Consider the following 23,143-nt stretch of genomic DNA (forward strand, 5'->3'; position numbering starts at 1 on the left):
TTGCTATGGAGTTTAAGAACAGAGGCTCAATACAGCCTGAATAATAATGTTACAAGGACTGTTAGTAAGAACATTGATTTTTTTTTTTTCCAGGTGTTCCTTAATTACTGTGGGTTTCTTAGGGAGAGCTGTTTGAGGAAGTGGGAATAGCCATGTGTGAATATTGTCTTATTCTGCACTGCAGCAGGGCTATACGTAACCACAGTAATTTTTGCTTAACAAGACTCTTTGAAACTGGCAGAAGTAGGCAAGGTGATTAGGAAGGCGAGCCTGCTGGAGCGAGAAACCTTACTGTTGTGCCGTGGAAGGGCTGTTAAAGTAAACTAGCTGGGGAACATAGGAGAGAAGGCAAAGTTTTACCGGACCAAAGCAAAACAAAAGACTCGGAAGATGCACCCACTTTATGTATGTGAATTGAGTAATAAACATGCAGCAGGACGTCCCTGGCCGTGCCCACAAACACTCTGTGCTGGAGGTAAACGTGGCTGCCCTGCAAAACGCACCAGCTCGCTGTAACATGCTCCTCTTCAGTTTTTCCTGGGCAAAGCAGAGGCTGGACTCGCCTTTACCAAATCCAGTTTCTGAACTAGAGTCAGCTTATTTTACATAGTCCATAACAAATGGCTGTGAAACCCTGAGTTACTTCTTAATGAAAAGACTTTTGGGTCAATTTCACTTCCGGAGATGTCAAGGTGTTTTTGTTAGCTTTGGGGTACTTAAAACACTTTACAGGGTCTTGATTACTACCCGCTCACTAGTGGAAACATTTCAAGCTAGAAACATGCAACAAATCCGCCGCTCCCGAAAGGCCCTCGCTGGTGTCTGGTTCAGAGGACCTGTTGTGCTGGGAAGCCCACCGCCTGCCCTGCAGCTGGCTCTAGCAGGGAGCGGGACCCGCGAGCGTGGGGTGCAGCGATGCACTCCCCCTTCCCAAAGCGAGCTATGAAGGGGTACGTACTGATGCACAGAAGGCAGCCAGCTGCGAAACACGCTCTGTAGTTCGTAGCAGGGCTGGCTGGGCTCCCCCAGCCCCTACCCGACACCGGCGGGTTTCGCTTTTGCTTTGCCCGGGCCTTGCCTGGGCGCGGGGAGCAGCTGCCAGCTGCGATCTGTAGTTCGTAGCAGGGCGCAGGGCGCGGCTGCAAAGGGCGATTGCATGAGTCAAGGAAGTTTGGGGGATGTTTGGCTTAGTGGCAATCAATGTCCTCATAAGTGGTCTGGAAAAAAGATGTAAATCTTATGTTTAGGATGGGGTAAGCCACTGGAAACCCTTTTTATGCGGGAGATTGTGAGGATCAGGAACAAGAGCTCCATTCAAACTGCTGTACGCAACTGGATATGAGAAACTGCAAATCTATGGAGCCCTTCACTACTGATGAGCTTGCCTAGAATCTGGTATCCTCCGTACTCTGGAAACACTCATAATTGGCTTAATCGAAAAGGGGAATTTTCTGGATTTTCTTCCTTGCATTTTCAGTGGCAAGAGTGTATACTGTAATAACAAAACTTTTTTTCATAATTTAACTTTTATTGGTCAGTAAAAAATGGTATGTATTCATTTAGTGCACGTGACATAAAATATTCTGCTTTGTAATTAATCCAGACAGCAAGTGAAAACAGGTAGGGCTTCATCTTCAATCGTAAAAGGTACCCTTTGGACCCTGTAAGTACAGATGATTTGTTTAATGACAGAGTACAAGCGGCATTCGTCTTCCCTGAGGTGTCTGAACACCTTGTGTGTATTCAGTTCAAATTATAAGAGGACTATTGAAGTCAGCTGCCATCTTCTAACTGAGCTGGGGTGGGTGGGAGGAATCCAGCGACCCAGCCATGCCACCGTTTCCCAGTCAGGGCTGATGCACCCGTGGTAGCTGTACCACCGTCTGCTCTCCGGAGAGCAGCTGGCACAGCACAGCAAATAGAGCTGACCTGGTAAAACACAAGACAATTATTATGCAGTGCAAAATTCTTGACAGTTCCTCATATACAGAGCAGTATCAACCTTGAGAGGTTTAAAAAGTTAAGCTTTAAAATTAAATAGTGTGAGACAATGTTGACAGTTAAACAAGCAGTTTAGATGTACACTTTAAAGGTACAGAAATCTTTTCTGATAAACAAGCAGTTTAGACGTACACTTTAAAGGTACAGAAATCTTTTCTAGACCTAGCAGATGGGCAAGCTGGGAATTAACGGTTGAATATTCCAGCCAGAATTTGGAAAGAAGAATCTGGACTCTAAAACTTGGTGCGAGGGGAACTCAAATTCTCCATACAACTGGAAAACAACTCAAAACAGACTTCTCGGCCAGAATTTCTTCACTCGCTCTTACAGTTTAAAGAAACTGTGAGTGTTGCGGAAACAACTGCCTAAATCCAGGTTTCAGAGGATTTGGGGGATAGCAATTGAGCTAAATTGTTCACTTTTATAGCTGAGATGGACCAAATCCTTAAGTAATGTGCTTGAGAGCGCTCAACTGCTGGGAGTCTTACTCATCAGGTGAAATACAAACCCAAATATTGCAGATCCTTTTCCCAAGAGGTCACTGAGCTCACTCTGATCTCTAGTTTGGGGTTATGTTTTCTGGACAGGAATCTCTTCTAGTTTTAGCTGAAGAACCTTCTTCAGTTCAGCCCTAGAATTTTTAAGACACCATAATTTATTCCAGCAGTAGCTGCAATTATGGTATGTACAATTATATGTATGTAGCTGCAATTATGATATATACACAGCATACTGTGTACACAATTTTACAGCTCAGCCTTATTCCATATAATTTTGAACTTGAGATGCTCCAATCAGGATCCTAATTTTCTAAGCTCTGTCTATAGACAGATACACGAGTGGCACTCTGAAACTCGTCTGTTTTCCCTTTTCTTATGAACTACAGAGAATCCAATCAAGTATGAATCCAGGCATAAGAGGAAAATATAAATAATCATTCCAGCATTTATCTCCTAGAGGTTTATTACTAGATTACTTACTGAATTAAAATATTTTCTTTGGACATGCAACCTTTGTGCTTTACAAGGCGTTAGCGATTTGCTTGGAGTTTTTTAATTCATTCAGTTCCAGCTTTCCACAGAACTAAGAACAGAGTACCCAACTTGCTTTTGTGAATGAATTGCATATGTGCACAAAGCCAGAGCTGAGAACACAGTGGCTTTTGCTTGGCTGCTTAACTCCTTAGAGGGCTGGAATCATGGAAAGATGATTGAGGACTTTTACTGCCCAAGCATCTCTCTGCCTCTTGTAGGTATGCTCACTATGTCAGGGACTTCTAGTTCTGATCACAGAAGAAAATAATTTGATCATTCAGTTACAGGAGCATCTGCAGACGTGAAGCAGGCTTTGATGCTACAAGCACAGCACAAAACTGTACCTAAAACTTCACATGGAGTACTTAAGTGGATCACAAATGCAGCAGCAAGGAGCAGCTGTCAGCCCTCTAGGCTTCCAGCTGACTATTGCAAGCCCACAACTGTCTATAGGCTCGAGTAATTTTCTTACCTGGAACTGATCTTTCTTTCTTTGTGCTTTACAAGGCGTTAGCGATTTGCTTGGAGTTTTTTAATTCATTCAGTTCCAGCTTTCCACAGAACTAAGAACAGAGTACCCAACTTGCTTTTGTGAATGAATTGCATATGTGCACAAAGCCAGAGCTGAGAACACAGTGGCTTTTGCTTGGCTGCTTAACTCCTTAGAGGGCTGGAATCATGGAAAGATGATTGAGGACTTTTACTGCCCAAGCATCTTCTCTGCCTCTTGTAGGTATGCTCACTATGTCATGGACTTCTAGTTCTGATCACAGAAGAGAATAATTTGATCATTCAGTTACAGGAGCATCTGCAGACGTGAAGCAGGCTTTGATGCTACAAGCACAGCACAAAACTGTACCTAAAACTTCACATGGAGTACTTAAGTGGATCACAAATGCAGCAGCAAGGAGCAGCTGTCAGCCCTCTAGGCTTCCAGATGACTATTGCAAGCCCATCACCAAACATAAGCCACCATGCTGACATTCTGCCTCTCCTGGTTTGAAAACCACTGACCTAAACAAGCGAAATTTGGGACCCACAGTTAGTGGCAGAAGCTGGAGTAGAACCAGCTGCCCTGCCTCAGCTGCACTCTGCAGGGTGGGAAGGGAGCAGAGCTCAGGTGTTTGCATGTGGCTGGGGAAAACCAGAGCCCCTTCTCCTTCCCTGCTATACTGACCTCACGTTAATTAGGCAAAGCTCGGTTGGAGAAGCCTGGGGTGATGCTGCCCTGCCCGCACCCCTGGGGAGCAGCTGGGGCTGCTGGCAGCGGCTCTGCCCTGGCAGTGTGCTCAGTGCGGTCCCCGGGGCGCTTGCTGGTGACGCTCGCAGCCCTGCTGCCACCCATCTGTGAACCGTGTCACTCCAACCCCAATTAAAAGTGGTTAGATGTTTTCAGGCCGTTCCGAATCATCTTCAGAGCTTATCGGATCTGGCAGAACAGTGTGGTACATCTATTAGGGAAGCTGATAAGACCTTGTCTGTCTTTTTAATGAAAGTCTATACGTACCAGATAATCATGCTGAATAGTACTCATTGGAAAACCTCCTAAAGGTAATTTATCAAGTAATTCTCTAGCTACTGTTGGAAAGCAGAATGAAGAATGAAATCACAGAATGGTCTGGGTTGGAAGGGAACTTTAAAGATCATCTACTCCAGGCCCCCTGCCGTGGGCAGGGACATCTTTTACTACATCAGGTTGCTCAAAGCCCCCTCCAACTGACTTTGAACGCTGCCAGTGATGGGGCATCTCTGCTAGGTCACTGGTCGGATCCAGCTCTGATGGATGGCTTTGTGTGGCTTACTCCAGGCCCCCCGCCGTGGGCAGGGACATCTTTTACTACATCAGGTTGCTCAAAGCCCCCTCCAACTGACTTTGAACGCTGCCAGTGATGGGGCATCTCTGCTAGGTCACTGGTCGGATCCAGCTCTGATGGATGGCTTTGTGTGGCTTAAGAAGCAATCAAGGCAGCTGCTAATAAAAAGCAGGTTTGGTTTTAATATTTAAATTTGGAACTAGGGACAAGAAAATCCAATTTAGGGATTTCTTTTTTTTATGCCTGTGAGCTCATGATACAATACGAAAAAACTATTCACAGCAAATGTTTACAGCATTTGTACATGCTATTGGATAAAGTCGAGTATTCGAGGATGAGGTGTGCATTCCCAAAGCACAGGCAGTGCGCTGCGGCTGTAAGGCAGTCTAATGGAACTGAAAATCACTTCAAACCTTTCCCTGGGGGAAGACTCGGGACGACACAGAGAAGAAAAACAACTATCCCTGTTCACATACTTTAATTATGGTCCCATGAATTCATTTAACAAGAGGTTTTGATATTTATAGCCAGATTTATACTTCAGTTCAATTTTTTTGATAATAATAGATGTTTATTTCTCTCATCCGTTACATGTCATCCCAGAAGCTGTACAAATTTATGGAAAACACAAAGTGAAGCTGATGTACTTTCTTTGTAAAATTAGAAGTTTTTGGCACATGTGGGTGTCTTAAGCACACAACTCAATATGCTGTTGAGCTACTGAAAATATCAATCTTTCAGTATTTAATTTCAGTAGTGACTGTGTTCCCACGTGGGTGGGGAAGAATTTTCCAGTTTCATTCCTTGGAGCTCCTGAAACTCAGAGGTTTCCTCTTCTGTACAGAAGGTGGCACTGGAAATACAGGAATGAAAGTGTAATCCTCTGCTTGCTTTTACAAAACAGGCTTGCCTTTGAGTAACATCTTGTCAGGGGGTTATTCTCACCTTCAAAAAAAAAAAGAGCATTCCCTCTTTCTCAGTTATTAAGGGTCCTGTTCAGCCCCTTGCAGAGGATTAATTTACAAGGTGACTTGGGAGGGAATTCTTGAGATGCACAGTACATGCTCTGGGTCCCATCCCAAACAGCAGCATAGTTGGCTAGTTCTGTGAAATGTAGGGTTTTTTTCCAGCCTATACCCACAGAGCTTTTGAACAAACTACAAAGGCTAATGGAAGTTATCACAGAACGTATTAAAAATATGTCTGAGCTCCACAGGTGAATTAACATGTAATGTAAATTGTCGTAGCCCCAAATGTTCAGGATAACAAGACACATGCAGAACTGACTGCAGTTCATCAGTACCTGCTGATGTGTTTGCATAAGCAACATTTAACTGGTAAATTGATGTCTCTCTTGCCATGCATCAGTTGTCTTATTTAAACAGGGCTTTCCATATGCGTTACGCTTTCTAGGTATGAGACAGGGCTCCTTCTGCAGAAAGCTCCTACAAAATTAGAAATGACAATACAACGAGTAGTTTAAGCAGCGCAAGGGAAAGAGATAAATAATAGCTTTCTTGTTATTATATTGCTGGATAACAAGAGTACCCTGGCAACTATACTTAGCTGTAGAATTTTTCAGCTTTGATAATTGAAGTGAGGTTTCCACTGCTGTAACACTGCATCGTTACAGCTACTAAGCAGGGCAGTTTTTAGATGAGTTGTTACGGAGTTTGGTGCCGTATGCAGAAAAAGCAGTCGTTATTCCATTTACATTACTTTATTAGTTTAATGAGTTTGGCTCTATTCCTAGAAATGGTGTTGCCATTTTTGCTGTCTCTGCTGCTTCAGAATGCCATTAGGATGGGGATATATGGAGAGGTGTGACATCAGGCAGCAGAGTGGGTTTGGAAATTGCACGCTTGTGGATGTCGCAGTACTTTCTGCTAGTGTCACTAGCCTAAGGACAAATGCCCTTTACTTTAAAACGGAATCAGGTCTCGACCGCTTATGGCACAGCCAGCCCTCAGCAGATAGTGTCTCATCTACATTTCCAGGGAAGATCCTGTTGCTGCCGTTGGTTTAGAAACATCGCTTTTGACTGTTTGTTCCAGCTGAATAATTGAAAAGGTTTTTCTGCAGCTGCTTGATTTCCTGCACTAGTTCTGACCAAACCCAATGTTTTCTAGGAAACCTCCTGCTGCTTCCCTGCTGTTACCATGGAGATGATGCTCTCGATGCATATTCCTCCTCTCTTCTCTTGCAGAAGGGAAAAGTGGAGTAATTCCTGCTCTCCTGCCCACAGCTGGAGACAAGCCATAGTGTCTGCAAAAGCACTTTGATCCGTATTATCAAAAGTGCCTTAAATGGCACTGCTGTAGTTCATCCCTTAGCATGCACTATCTTAAAACAATGTATTTAGAGCTACTTTTAAGAGCTTTAGAGTTTATTTTGGAAGGCAGGAGAAGCTGTTTGTTCAGGTGTCTTCTCTCTAATCTCAATTTGCTACTTGAGTGCGTGAGGATAGGAGACAGCAAAGAAGCTGAACTATAAAAAGAAAAGGGGAGGAATGAGGAAGGGAAATCAAAAACACTTGCCAAAAGTCTTTGAAACGTGTACTCTTCATCTCAAATTTTTTGGCGTTTGGCAGTGCTTTGCCTGCGTTCGTGTTGATTATTGCTGCATGAGCTGGCGTGGCCACTGTAACTCTTGGCTAATTGCAAGGGTTGTCTGACTTAATCTGTAGTCTGTTGGTGCAAGCAGCTTTTCATTTCGGGTTGCCTGAAGGAAACCTACCAACAACCCAGAAAGCCTATCTGGAATACTGAAAGAAAAATAGATGTTTTGCTGGAGTGGTTGTGAAGGATGGGGCCTGTAAGCTGCAGCTCACGCAGGCTGCGTGGGAAAATGCCTCTGCTGGGCAAAAAGCAAATGAGAGCAGATCTGTTAACATGACCAGTGGGGACCACCGGGCTGGGTCCCCGCTGCAGGCGCGCGTGGTGCCTTGGGTGATGGGCCATGGATCCTTAAAGGCCTGGAGCAGTTGTTCTGAGAAGCTGATCTGCTTGGAACAGAGGGCAGAGATTTTAATTCCTGCATTAAACTGAATTTAAGTATTTTGGGGGCAGTGGAAGATGTGTGGAAAGACCAGCTTGAGTGAAAAGCTCCCAGTGACAAAGAATTTGCCTGGCCTGTTCAGCGCTGTCCTTTACGCTTACAGTTGACGAGTGCCATCTTCCCTCCAATTCCTCTTAGTACTAACAAGGAGGGAGCTGCCGTTTGCTGAGCTGGGTGGCCACGTCTGAGTTAATGGTGTCCTGAGGGCATTGGTATCCCTGGCTGTGCGACCAGGAGCTATCTCCTCCTTACCGTGTAGGTCCTTCAGGATGAATGTTCATTTCATAATCGCACGTCCAGTTAACACGCAGGACCTGAATCCAGCTTACCATAAGAGAGGACGAAAGGCTCTTGCAGGCTGATCTAAACTATGTGGACAGTAGGAGTGATGCAAAGGGGATGAGGATGAAGTGCTTCATTTGAAAGCGGACACAGACCCCGGAGTCCCTGTGATGTGCAGGCGGAGGCTGGTTCGGGCCGTCCACGTGGGAGCCACAGAGCGGCAGCATCGCCTTGGCGGAGAAGGGCTTTACTGGCCACCTGCCATTGCTCTGTACTCGAAAAATAAAATCCAAGCGCACCATGGAATGTAGATGCTGAAGATAAAAATAAATCATTTCAGTTGTAGGAACTTAGAGCTCACATGCTTGACTAAAATGGGAAGATCTTTTTCAGCATTGGAGATGCTGCAAGCGACCTCAAAAATTGCACACCATAAGAGCAACTTCTCAGAAACTGAACAGCTGCTATTAGAAAAAGTTCAGCACCAATGGCGTGCAGTGAGCTGAAAAAGGAGGGCTTGTTTTCATAGCGTTACTAAAGTTTCCTTTACAACTTTACCAAATGCTACAATTCCAAAGAATTTTTGTCCTAATTAGAAGAAACAAATTAGGCTTGCTTGAAATTCTTCCAGCGTTACCTCACTTTGTGTTACACATAGGGATGCTGCATGGCCTCAGTGTTTGCCCTGCCGAGTGCTGCTGGAGGGGGTGCAGGTGTCCCCACCACCCATGGAGGTCCCCTCCCGCTGCATGGCGGTGAGCAGGAGGACCCTGCCCCTCCACCCAGCTTCTACCTGGGGAGACCTGGAGCCTTTGCTTAAGCCAGGAGGTCTAAGGGGGCCTCTCTGATTGTGCCCTGGAGGTGTTAGCTCCCAGTAGAGGGATCACACGGGCTAGTGAAGGCAACACCGTCCTAAACTAGGGTATGGCTCTGGTATGGGTGTGTTTGTGGGTTTGTTTTTTTTTTTAAACAGCCTTTCAGAGCCTTCTCCCCTTGCATTTGTCTTCATTGTCTGCCAATGAACTGGGCAGAACTCTTAGTAGTTTCATGAAGCTTTTCCACATGCTCACTCCCCTGCCCCGAGTTTGGAAGAAGATTGGTGACAGATTCATATGAACTTTGGTTTTTCTGAAGAGTTTGATTTAGAGGTTAATCCCATAAGCAGCTCAGCAAAAAGGAAGAGTGATGGGGGGAAAACAGTTGCATCTGTTTAGGGAACATATTTCCTGCAAAAACTAGGTATTTTTTGTAGTTAAGATCCTCACAGCTTCATAATTTTCCACTTAAGAGCCATACTTTGCCTGTAGTGAGAGCATCCTGCCTGCATCCAGGTGCCCTGTGCGCAAATGTAGTGTGTACTGAAGACAAAATGGGCCTTTTGGGGGAGTTTTCTTCTCCCATTTTAGCAACCAGTGACTTACTTGTTATTAGTGAGAGCTGAGATTCTGGAGAAGAAGATAACACTGTGGTGCAGCCGAGGAGCTGGGCTGCCTGCTGCTCATGTTGGTAGTTTTACCTGCGTCCCTGCTAAGGATGCTTTGGCCCCCCTGGGACACAGAAGAGGCAGAGGAGCAGCTGAGGGGACAATTGCTGTCTGTCAGCAGCACTCACCGTCCCCTTCTGTTGATGGAGGTTGCCTGCTCTTTTTAAAGGACTTGACGTGTGCACTGTCTGGGTTAGGTGTCCAAGCCAGAACGTAACCCGAGTTGTTAAACATCCAGGTTTCCTGACTTCTGCTTTCGAGGACGACTACCTATGGCGATGTTTAGAAGACCAGAGGAACCAAACGCAGGGCTGCCCCATGCTAGGTGGAGCTAGCCATTGCGTTTGCCACTGAAAGATACAGAGAGAAGATTGCTGAATAATTGTGTACTTCAAATAATGACAAACAAAGGTTTGGCTAAGGCTCAAGAGTTGACTGAACGTCTGGCAGTTCCCATCGTCTTACAGCCAGTGCTATGGTCTTTAATTTCCATGGTGTTTCTGGCTATATTTCATATGTCCAATAGGAGAGGAAAGTTTGGAAAGGAAAACTAATAGATCTGTCTTTCTGTGCACGCACGGTACTGAGATGGGTGAGACACATTCTGTAGCTCCGTAAAGTGCTGGGCAGCATGATAAATTGTACTGCTACATTACGCTCTGTCCACTAATCCATCTCCCCTTTGATTCCCCTCCCATGCAGTTTCCATCAACCTCTTTCTGGGAAGGACCCCCCAGCTCCTGAGTTGCTACAGAAATTTCTTCCTTTAACCTCCTGATGCCATTTCCCCCCTGTTACCTGAAGACAGAAGTTGGCTGCGATTTGGGGTATAGAAATGGCCGCTTCGGGATACTCCAATCATGCCTCTAATTGTCTCTTTTCTCTAACAGGGATAGTATTGCGTTTCTTCTTTGCTCTACTGCACTTTCTGGAAATTAGGTGAAGTAGAGATTGGGCTGAATTTGCCATGCTCTGTTCTCCCTCTGTTTGCTTTGCTTAGGGTCTTGCTGGTGGATTTTTTATTAAACAAATTAAATGTGTTGGGAATAAGACACAATTGTTCATAAATACTGTGTAAAGACTCAATCGTGTACCACTGACACCAGTGGGGATTTTATAACGGATGCCCATAAACACAGTATTGTGTCTAAAGAGAGTGCTCTTCTGGAGGTGGTTCTGTTTCTGAAGAAATGATCACATTTACTGACAAGCAGAATTAATCTGTTGGGTTTTGTTTGCATGGATTTTGCAGGAGTAAAATCCAGCTTGTTTTCCATTTCTGCACCATGAGAAGCATATTGATTTTTCTTCACTTCTGATTGTTCACATTACTGGATTGCTTTTAAATAGTTGACAGAGAGATCATTCATTTTCCTGCCCCAACATACTTTACAGCGCCTTTCTTGTTTTATTTATGTATGTGTGGGTTTCCACAGTTATACATCATATTGATCACATTTTGCAAACTGCAGTCCGTTTAGGAGTGGAGAAACTGTTCCTCTGTGGGGTTTTTCTTCCCTTCCTACCTTCTCCCCAGCAACTTCAGCATCTGCGTTTCAGGTTCCTGACTTGGACATTGGAGGCAAGGTTAAAAAAAAACTCTGAGCCAAAGATCAGAAAGTGCCAAAGAAATAAAATGACCAAGGATAAATCTATAGAGTTGCAAGAGGTGTTTGTTAGTGACAGAAATACTGAGAGTGGTCATTCATGTTTTGTCATTCTAGGAGTGTTGAAAAAAGGATGATGTGCTCTCCAGGGGAGTGTGAAGCGTTCTTTCAGCCCAACAGACACAATAAATGAGGAAACCTCTGGGCATCTTTTCAGTGCAGAATCCACCACGCTTTGAAATGCTGTCCTAGCCCAAACATACACCAACATCTATTTAAGGTACGTGCCTTAAGATGCAGTGTTTCGCTCAAAACCAGACTTGTCAGTGGCACAGAAGCAAGCCATTTAAGGGTTGCAGTAAAGGAGCAGATACCTAGTCTTATTTTTGTTTGAAGATTAGCATTAGAAAAAAAACCCAGTTGACCATTAGCAAAGGATGTATGTATCTTAAGTGGCAGTGCTAGTTTAAACGTACTTGCATATTGCAGAGTTACGTTATTTCATTTCTACAATTTACCCCTAGGGAGTGGAAAAGTGTAATTTTTTTATGTTTGCAGATAGTGATATTAAAACCCAGGCCTCCTAAAATATGCAAGCTTGTCCTGCATGGAATTTATGTCTGTCTCAGCAGGAACTGCACATATTGCACAAAGCTTTTGCCCAGAAAGGTTAAAAACATCTTGTCTGTTCAGCAAGACCATGACTGAGCTAGGAATAGTTCAGGTGCCTGGGGCAGGAGATGGTAGGGGAATAGCTAAACCACTGAGTTAATTCAAAACAGAATAAAAACTTTCCTTTTGTTATATTGTCTTATTCTTTTCTTGGGTTTTTCTGGCCATCTATTTTATCTACCTTTTCCTTTGAGTGTAGAACAGCAAACTTTGTGGAAAAGGATATTTATTTCTCATAGCTCTTTACACTGGAAAAATAATGGGGCCTTTTAGTGCTCATCTTAAATATTATTAATATTGATTAAAGTATCATTACTACTATCAATCAATCAGCACTATATATAATGATAAGAATATACCGTGGGTGAACAGTGCCTTTCTCGTTGCTGCTCCGTGTGAGGAAAACCTGCATGACCGTGAGCATCAGGTCTCCATCGCAGGCTTTGCTGGGGCAGCTGCTGCCCTGCCTGCGTCCTTTGGAGGGCTGGGTTCACTTTTGCGGTAAGGGCTGCAGCAGTTACACGCTCAATACCTGCACATTTACAGCACGGACGACCTGGAAAATCAATGTCAGCATTTCATTGGTCTCATTTATGCCTTAGATGTAGCTCTAGGCTAAAAGATACTTTTGAATGGGTTTTAAACGTGAATTCCTTAGCTTCCAGGGCATTTACAATGGGCATGAAAGGCAGAACAAAACCCACCAGAGAGCTTGTTGTGAATTTGGAATGAGGAATGTGCTAATGAAGGCTCACAAAACTGCAGTGGAAGGGTCTGCTACTTGGGCACTTGTAGACATTTATGAATTAAAATATTTTTTTCTGGGAGCTAGTAACATGTCTTCCCCAGAGAAAGAGACAGTAGTTTAGAGACTATGTTCCTCCACTTCTGGCTTTATCAGGTCTCCTCCTGTCAATCTAAATGAAGCATCTAGACCTGTCTCACAACACATCTTCACTAGAAGAATATGGATTCAATTTATGAATGGTCCCACATGCTCTGCGTGCTTGTTGCTTTGTTTCTAGGGCATTTGCTAGTGGACAGATTCAGTTCAGTTTAACACCACCATACTAGAAAGCACTTAAATAAAATTAATGGCTAATGCAGCATTCCTCAAGAAGGGAGAGAGTGTGACTGTACCATGTTTGATCCTGTCAATACTTGCCTGATGCCCACTGCCTGCCTTCCTTCAGGGGATGGGAATTGCCACGGACCCAGAGCCATGGAAATGCAACTGCCCTACCAGCACCCGATGCGCCATGGAGGTGTTCTCCTCCCCCAGGTACAGCTGTCACCCAGAGGGGACCCTCTTTAATTACAGCTGCATTTAGGCACTTGAATTCATCTGAGCCTGAATGTTCCTGAAATAGTCAGGCTGGCATAACAATGGGACACGACAGCAGTAATCGTGCTGTGCTGGAGCTGATCACCAAGGAGTGAGATAAACCTTTGAATGCTCTTTATCCCAGGTCCGGAGATCTGTCTCTAGAAATTCAGCTGGATTTTGGTCACAAGGCATTGGATTTGAGGGAACTTTCTCTGCTGGAGGAGTACAGTAAGGTAGTGGTGAAGTAACACCTTTTGAGGCTACATCTTGTCTCGCAAATGCAGTGGTGGATTTATGGTTCAGGTGCAATGCCATCAGCAGCTCAAGGTACAGGCTCTGCACGAAGGAGCAGCATTGCTTCACTTCAAGAGGATGCAATGGACGTGGGGATGACCTGACTGGTACAGAAAGCAGCTGAGAAGCTGGGGTAGCTTTTATGCATGGAGGTGCAAGACAAGGCGTAAAGGTTTTTGGGAGGTGGGGGCTGAGACCTCCATCCAGCAGAGAAGGCAAGTGTGCCTTCAGGCTAGGGAGAGCTGGTCTGTTGTGGGGTTGGTTCAGAGCTCGTGTGCTCAGCCCTTAGGAGCTGCCTTCCCTGGTTGCTAATCCTGTCTCTCTGTACACATTTCTGTTAAAAAGGATGCACAAATGGGTGAAGAGAGACGTTTTTTCTCTGTGGAGGACTGGCCCACCCTGAGGAAACTAAGTGCACAAAGGAAGGTGAGGAGAAACCGTACCATGAGGTTTCCTCTTGCCGGAGGCACGCTGGAGGACAGCCCTGTTCTCAGCTCTGCCACTGAGAGGCTGGATCCGATGCTGAGCAAATCATCTTGTCTCTTTGCATCCTTTCCCCCCGCGCCATGTCACCTCTTTAGGCTGAAAGCCTTTTGGGAGCAAGAACTGTCTCTCCCTATTTGCTTATACAGTACCTAAAGCAATGGGGTCCTGATTTCAGTGAGGCCTTCAGGCAACAGGACAACAGTGCTAATAACGAGAATTAATAATTCATTTATCACTTTACTCTCAGTGAATAATATCCAATAATCATGTACAATTTGCTGCTTCAGTGAATACTCTGATAGTAAACAGAGCTGCCAGAATAAAGTCACAGGAGTGAAAACCCCATGTAAAGGGTGTGAGAAAATGGTCGAGACTAATTAATTAAAAAAATTCCAAGGAATGTTTGTGCATAATTGTTTGCAGTATTTGCCCAGTTCTAGTAATGGCCTGGATAAAGTAAACACTGGAAGGCAGGTAAAAAGAGAAGAGTTGCTCAATCTCTAACGCAGTTCTTGTTAGAGAGCTGAATATCTACATGTATGATCCCAACAAGGAGCCCATGTGCTACGGTCACAGGGACACAGACTAGCTGATCTAGGAGGTCCTTTTTCCTTCTTTAACTTCATTATGGGGTGAAGAAAGTACAGTAAGAGAAAATTGCTTGGCACTGAAGCAATTAGGTGGGCATTAAATATTCACAAGGTCCAAGTGATTGGGGCATCCAGACTACAGATCAAAATCAAGCCTGCACTGGAAATGCAGAGAAAATTACTTTTTCACATGATATTGCATTCAACACAACTAAGGGTGAGTTTGCGTATAACTACCCATAATAACTAAATGACATTCACTTTCCCCATTTGCTCCTGCCTTTCCTTTTCCCGTGATTACTAGATTGCTGGATTCATAGGGCTGTGCCGATTCACACCTAGAAGATCTGGCCCTTATTTTCATTTGTGTTTATTGCAAAGCTGTTTGTGAAAAAGGCAGATACCGGCAGCACAGAGCTGTGTCAGGCTGCAGTGTTGTTATTGGAAACTGTTGAAACCCCGTCTCTCTTACCAAATGGAAATCTCTTTCAGAAACAGATTCCACTTGAATTATATTGTTTTATTTCTAGCATGGTAGTTACAGTGCCTGCTCACATTATCCCTCACTGATGTATAGTGATGATGCATAAGTTAGATTTCACAACGCTGAGAAAATTAACGCTTCAGAAGAATTTATCTCCCCTGTTATTGATGTTCTGTCGGTAGCAGCACTCTAATATTCTCTCCAGAGAAACTAATGGCACTGACAAAAATCACTGAACTTCTGTTCTCATCTAAATATCTAGATAAAAGATGGCATTTCTGTATGTGAGAAGCATTATTTGGTGATAACAAACTGTTATCTGTTTTCTCCTTTGTGAGTTACAGGATATTTGTTAAGTTTTTCTTTTTTCTGGCCAACTTTCTGAAACATGATTTGGCAGATGTTATTTAATCGTGCTTTGCTCTCTTACATCTTTTTCCACAGAAGTATTAAAGCTTTTAACTTTCATTTAGGCCACCAATTCCCATCACTTTCAACTAGAAATAACATGTCTGGATACCTGGGAGGATCCGAGTCTCTGTGCTGATTTTTCCACCACTTTGGTTACTGCACAGCTCTGGCAGACAGCACTGCTCCTCAGCCGTTCCTTAGCACTGAGAATGCTATAAACCATGAACCCCCGATCTTGAACGTGATTTGCAAATCCTCCCGAGCCAATACTTTTGGAGAGATGAAGCACAGTCAAAAGCCGGATGCAGCCTTTATCCAAAAATGTGTTTGGACTTGAGGTGAGACTTTACTTTATGTTAAATGTGATCACAAAGGCTTAGATTTTCAAGGCATGTGAAGATTAAATAACCTAATTCTTGTCAGATGCTTTAAGCATCTTTGAACATGACATGCACAAATCATGATTTTTAGGAACATCCAGACTGTGACCCGGAGTTTATAATCACAGGCTTGGGTGTGTTTGCATGTGTCTTCTTCCATTGCACAGTGAGCTAAAAGTCACATTTCGGGGTAAAGTCTTTTTGGAGTTTGTTTTCTCGTTGCCTTTTCCCTATTAGCAAGGTGCCCTTTCTTCCTGTGAAGATCAGAAGCTCCCTGCGAACATGGCTGTGAAATGGTTTGCAGTCTCTGGGGGGTGAGCATAGATGATTTTCTGCACGTAGTGCAAATGAACTAGACTTTTGCAAAGCAGGTTCTGCGCTAAGTGGAAAAGCGGACGGTTCTCTCTGCAGATGAACACCCTGCTGGTTGTTACACGTGGGGATTGCCTAGCAAAGTCCATGGCAAAAGAAATCATGTCTGTCTTCCTCAGCTGTGTTACCGGAGGGTGGAGGGGCAATTTTTGGATAAGAAGAGTCATTTCATTTCTGTGCATGGCGGTGGAATTCTCAAGCATATTAATTAGAAAAAATGATGGAGACAGTCTCTTCAAAATAGACCATTATTAACTGAAATGTCAACAGTAATAAACTTCACAGAGGGCATTCGGCAGCTGCTGGATTAGACTAATGGTTTACCATCGACAGTCCTGAGCTGGAGCTGATCAGGAGGCTGATCTTTGGGGAAGGTGATTTCCATCCATACCTCCCTCCCCAACACAGCTTCTGATCGGGCCGTTTGACTGGGGCGTCATCCCCGTGTTCGTTTCTGCAGTGGCTTGAGTCATGCCAAATGCTGCATCGTGTGAATGCCATTCAGCTGCTTTTTGATTTCATTGGTAACCAGGTCTATTAAATGAATCCCTCCAAATGAATATTCAGCCTTACATACTCATAAGTTTATGAATAAAGCCCCGTTGGTGGAACGAACTGCTAGCAGCTTTCCTGTGCACAAACAGCATGTGCATTTCTAGATAGAAAAATGAGAGTTATAACACTTTAAAGCTATAAGGAATTCAAATATGTAATGTTTTGGACAGCTGATTTGAAAGTAAAAATCCAGGCAGGGATTTACTCATTTTCTCATTAAGCCACCTGAAACAAATCACAATGGCTGTGCAAGATGCGTTCATTGAAGGACATGGACATTTGCCAGTAATAATCAAAACAGTGCAGGCTTGGGAATACTGCTGCTCGCAGACTTGGCCGAGCAACAGGGAAGCCAGCCAGAGCCAGCGTGTTTGCTGGATCTGCACTACCTCGGAGCTGGTGGAGGGACGGTGTGCAGAGCTGTGGCAGCAGAGGATCTCCCGACCTGGGGATCAGAACCTTTCTCTGCAATGCCACCAGCAACAGCCTCATCCTTGTGCCTGGGTTATGGCAAGAACCGTGGTGGGTGGTGGCTGGTTGGTGGTGGCTGGTTCATGGGCATTTAGGAACTTTCTTCTCTCGTGCTGGTGCCAACTGATGCTCTGAGATTCACAATACCTGATCCAAACCTCCACAGTCCTAGCGACTCCGCAAGCGTGCAGACCCCAGTGCTACCCACTGCTAAGTAAACATTAAACCTCCATCTTATAGGCATGTCATGAGACTTAATTGATGCTTCTGAAGTACTTTGAAACCCTCAGATGACAAGCAGGCTAAAGTATTGCCAGCCCCTGGAGAGCTTTCCCCTTCAGCGAGGAATTTGTGTTTTTTATTTAGTGAGCAGTGTTGTCTGAGGACTGTCCTGACAGTGATTATTCCTGAGGCAAAGCAGCAACACATTCACAAAGCACTGCTGAATTTTAAATAGATTCCAGTTTATTGTTGAAATACAGCAATGGAGCAAACAATCCCTGTTGCACCACTGCAGCAAGCCTGACCTGAGACTCTGCCTCCAGAAATTGCTCTACAACTTAGTGCAAAGAAGTTCTGCACACGCAGAAATCACAGTGCAATTTGAACATGTTCAGGAGGTCCTACCTTTTTTTCTTCAGGCAAAAATGCATGGAGCCAGATAAGTCACCTTTTCTGTAGGAATGTGTCTTACTCACCTTGCTCTGCATCTTTAAGTTGGGTAGTAATCTCTTCTTATACGTTGGGGGAAGGTCTGGGGCAGTTCAGCAATGCTAATAAACAATGTTACAATAATGCAGATTATGTAAATGTACCAGTTTTTCTACCATTTCTGTGCTACCCATGGGAGCGAGTATTTTCTGGTGTATGAGCAGGCTGCAGAACTGAACCCTCTTCCTTTTTAAAAAATGCTTTCCTAGAACAGAAATGTCTTTGGAAGTTCACTCCTCTGATACCCTAACTAGTGACTGTGAACACAGCACACGCCGCGCAGAAGCCAAGTAACCCTCCAGGAATTCTTCCTATTAAAATAATTGCTAGGGCAGAGGAATACTGCAAACAGCTGTGGTTCATCCCATAAACATATTCTCCCTCCTTTTGGAGCCTCAGCTTCCAACTTATGCCAGAGCCCGTCAGCTGCAGGAATAGTGGAACATATTTTCTTTGCAAAAATGAAACAATTACTGTTGAATAAATATGTTATGCATAGACCTGAACTATCCAGTGAGTATTGCATATGCAAAAAGGAAAAAAGTGGCAGTGTTTCACACGGAAATAAGCTGAAGTGACACTTCATGTTCCTAACACGATGGTAGTGGAGCTGCCTTGTGTTAGCAGCCTAGCAACACTGGGTTTAATGAAAAAAATCCCCTGAAATCAGCTCAGCTCTGAATGGCATCATCTTGCCATTACAGTGCACTTGCCCTGACTGGGAAGCAGGCTGTAAAACGTCACGGGGGACCTGCCAGTAGAGAGATTCCCCTGCAAACTGAGCGTCCCCCTGCTGACAGCTGGTCCTTTTCCTCCACAGCAGCGCAGGCATCCCCACCTGGATGTGCTGGTGGGTCGGGGAATCCAGCCGCCCAACACCTCCCCCTGCGCTGCTCTTCTGCAGAGGCGGGAGCTCCGGTGCAGAGTGGGGACCAAGGGCCTCTTCTCGGGACCCTCGTGTTGACTGCGATGGAGGATGCCTGGGCAGATTTATTTATTCTTAATATGCCTTTCTCCCAGAAATAGCCCCAAAATGGAAGCCTTGCTGGTTAGCCCAGGATGTATGACTTTGGTCCCTAGTCCATCTGCTCTGTTGGTAAGCTCCCAATTCGTTTCAGAGGGCTGAAGCTTCCCAACTGCCCCATCAGGCCACCAGCAAGGGTCCTCTCTTCTCCCTCTTTGCTCTGGCCAAGCTTGGTGTCCGTCAGACTGTGGCTCACAGCTGCTTTGTCAACTTGGCTTGAAATTGGCTGGATCAACACCTCTTGCGAGGTGGCACGAGGATGACAGGCACCCTAGTACCAGCTGTTGCAGTGACAGATGGCACCAAGTGGGATGCACGGCTCTACTGTTTGGTGGAGACTTCATTGTTGCGAGGAAAAGCTATTTCCCAGGTTTTGTTTTACAGCGTTGTGAAAAATAAAGCATGAGGCCCCTGGGGGTTGAGAAGTCTGACTGGTTAAGCAGGCCGTTAATACTTGGGTTGGAAGAAGGGTTAAATTTTAGAGCTGGCAGTGGAGCGGTCTGCAGGGGTAAGTGTACTCTGATGCTCACCTGGTGTGGGCAGTGGTGGGATCCATGTTCCAGCCTTCAGACTTGCTCTGAGCAAATAGCACTGTCTCGCCTTGCTCCGACTTCCCCCTTTTTTTTATTTCTGAGATGGCGATGCTTCGAGGAAGGAACTTTCTGATCCTTCTGCGTTGTGCCTGTGGCTGGGCTTCTTGGTTGGAAGAGCTGCCACGCAGTAAAGGTTGCTCCTGAGTTTGCAGGTGGTGGTGAGCGACGTTTGTTGACAGCTGCCAAGCCTGGCACTTCAGGGATGGCTGTTTGCAGTGTGGCCTCTGTCCCCCAGTTTAGTGTGCCCCATGAGGGAGCGTGTGTAGGGAAGGGGGACATGGTTGGAAGGTGGGAGCTCTTTCACCTGGCTTTGCTGTTGCAGCCAACACAGCATGAAACAAAGCCCTCAGTTACAGGGAGCGTATGGAAAGGTGTTAATGGGGCATGTTTCTTCAAAGCTTCGGCAGCCTCTGCTCCCATATTTCCCGAGCATGGTTGGTGTTCATCAGCAACGTCAGCTGGATCTGCTAAGACTGTGAGTCCTGCTTGTGCAGAAAGTGCCGGGGGCAGTGTCCCTGCAGGCAGGACGGCGTCCGGGTGGCCTGGGGATGCCGGTCACTGCTGGCTTCTGCTGCAGAGGAAGAAGAGGCAGCAAGCTTCACCTCGGGGTAATGAAAGTGGGATGGATGAATCCCAGCCCACGTCTTTAGCAGGGCGCTAAATTCATCACCGTAAAATGCTCCATCATTGGCGTAGGTTGCTTGCCTGATGAACGGGAGAGGGCTGTGATGGTCCTACTGCTCAGCGCTGGACAATTGCCGGAGCGGGGCTGAGCATAAGGAGTTAATGAATCACCCTGGAGATATCTAGGTACCTACGTCCCTCAGGCTGCAGGAAACACTTCTGAACCAGTTCCTTTTACCCTCTAAATTAATGTCAGTGAAGCTGAAGTAAATGTTTTTAAGAGAAGTTGAGGGTTAATAACAGATTGATTGCTCTTTGCCCACCATGAGCTGAGGCTGTTTTGGCATTCACCCCTGGCACCATGGGGCTGGTTGACATGCAGAGCTGTAAAAGCTTCAATCAATGCATGGAGTCAATGATATCCCGAGCCCGGGGAGCCCCGCAGCGTCTCCATCACAGCCTCACAGGAGAGCAGGGGAGGCGCACACTGGTGTCCTGGCTGCTTGTAACATGCGGTGCGTGTGCTGGAATGCAGGCTGGTGCAGCCTCCAGCACTGCTGCGGGACTCGGGGTGACTGCTTTGGCCGGAGTCAGCGCTCAGAGACGCTCCAGTCTGGCTTCTCAGTCTGCTTTTCAACCTGGCCACGGAGTTAGTCTGACAATACTTATTTTTCATGAATATCAGTTGCCTTTTGAGCTGTTTCTTTATTATTTTGACCATGGGCTTTGCCAAGATGTAATCTAATCTTGAATAATTTACAGACGGGCATCATTTCAATCTCAGCCCTATGGGAACACATATGATTCTCTAAGAGGTTTTGATTGCCTGGCTGATTTAAAGCACGATCTGAAGAAAAGCCTCATTTGGGAAGAGCTGGAGCTCCTGGGTGCAGTCACACCGTGCTCACGGCCCTGCTGTCCGTCTGTACGACCGGCGGCAAAGGGCAGAGCTGGGGAGGGCAGGAGGGTGGGAGACCCTGGGGCCAGAGGGTCTCGGGGTCCCTGGCCTGGGACCACCAGGTGCTGCTGGGCTGTGGTTTGCTGTTACAGAAAGCTGGGTGAGAGCATGAGCCCCTGAACCCACTGATCCACCCGGGGCAGCTGCCTGGTGCTGGGCAGGGCGATGCGGAGAGGGAGGTGAGACGAAACGGAGCAAACCCCAGTCTGTAGCTGCAAAGGGACATTAGGGAAAAAATGCAGAGGTCAATGTGAACCGTATTTGCCCTAGTTTTATGGGCTTGGCATTTGTCTGACAAAGTCAAACCCTCTGACAGGCCCATTTATTTCTGTAAGTCACGTCTGACTGGAGGAGATGAGCAATGGACAGTGCCACCTATGAACCTGATGTATTGGCAAGCTGTCATCAGCCCTTACTGTCACAGTTGTATTTCTTCCCACTCGGCGTGCGGGAAGGGGAAGGTTTTACAGGGAGCGGCGCTCGCCGGCACGCCGGCTCCACGATCCGCCTGTCATGCTGCTAAAATAGACTGTGCCATATTTGCAAAATATTGTTAATCAAGAGACACAGTTCAAGGCATTTGACTGGCACATCCAGTTAAGTGGTAGCAAACACATGTTGTAAAACTACTGTGCTGAGGCCACCTTCCTAATGAATGCAAAGTGGGAGCAATCAATCAGAGCCTAGAGAGCAGTCAGCACTCAGCTCCCTGCATCTGCAAATGCAAATTGAATGAACAATAATGAGTGTTATCTAATTAGTCCACACAGCTGCAATGTTACAGCCGCATATAGGACATACCTTGTTAAATTTCATGGTACGTATAATAGAGTGTCTAAGTTAAAATGATTGAGATTCACCACGTACATGCCTAGTACAATACAGATAGGTGGATTCTTAGTAATAAATGCATTATCCTCAGCAGATGGCCTCTGGATTAACTAATGCAAGGATCTCTTTAACAGTAAGCTAGTTAAAGTGCAAATTAGCCAGTGCAGCACAGTTGCTTGGTGTGTGAGTGCTTTGGCCGGGGATCATCAGTAGGCTGGGAGCAGAGACCTCGCTGTCGTGGGGCCAGCCCTCACCGAGCTTTCTTACGCAGCCGCTTCTCCAGGAGCTTTGTTACTCGGTTTGTCGGGTCTCGGGGGAGGACAGGGAAGAGAGCTGTCTCAGGGCACTGTGCTGCGGGGAGCTGCTGAGTGCATGCCTTCCACAGCCGGTTTCTGTGGAGCCGGCAGTTTTAAGGTGGGGGCCGTAGTCCTCTGCAAGCCATGGAGCTCTGTCCTTTGCAAAAAAGTGTCCTCAGAAGCAAACATGCCTCCCTAACCTCAAATTGCAGGTGGAGTTCTGCTTGCGCTCAGGCTCACGCTGTCCCTAAACACACTCCTCAGCAATAACGTCTGTCTCCTGGTGTGACAATGCAGAAGATTTTCTTTTGCATCGTCTGATAATCTTGGTGTTTTGAAGCGCTTGGCATGAAGTGATGCTGGAAAGCAAATGATAAATGATTTAGGATCAGCAGCTGAAAACATTCTCTCAAGCAGCCCTCGATTCTCTCAAGCAGTGTTTTAACTGGATGCACACACTGATCATCATGAGGGCTTAGGAGTTTTTGAGTCGCTTGTGACTCAGTCCTGATTGCGTTCGTAGTGACTTGTTTACTTGAAGTGGTTGGAGCATCCCTTACCTTTAGGCTCCTAGTAAGTAGCCCATGGAAAAAGGTACGTTCCAACAATCAGGTCAGCCTTCCTCCACTGACTGTATTGAAACCTGAATATTCTGCCCAGGCTCCGCGGCTGGATGATTGTAAGACCTGCCTCAGGCTAGTCCTACCTAACATCATCCAGCGGCACGCAGAGGTACCCAGGCTAATTCTCACTGAGCAAGCACCTCCAGCGGCTGCGTCGCTGCTG

The sequence above is a fragment of the Aptenodytes forsteri genome, unplaced genomic scaffold (genome assembly GCF_000699145.1).
Source record: "Aptenodytes forsteri isolate BGI_AS27 unplaced genomic scaffold, ASM69914v1 Scaffold66, whole genome shotgun sequence".
In the NCBI taxonomy this organism is placed as follows: domain Eukaryota; kingdom Metazoa; phylum Chordata; class Aves; order Sphenisciformes; family Spheniscidae; genus Aptenodytes; species Aptenodytes forsteri.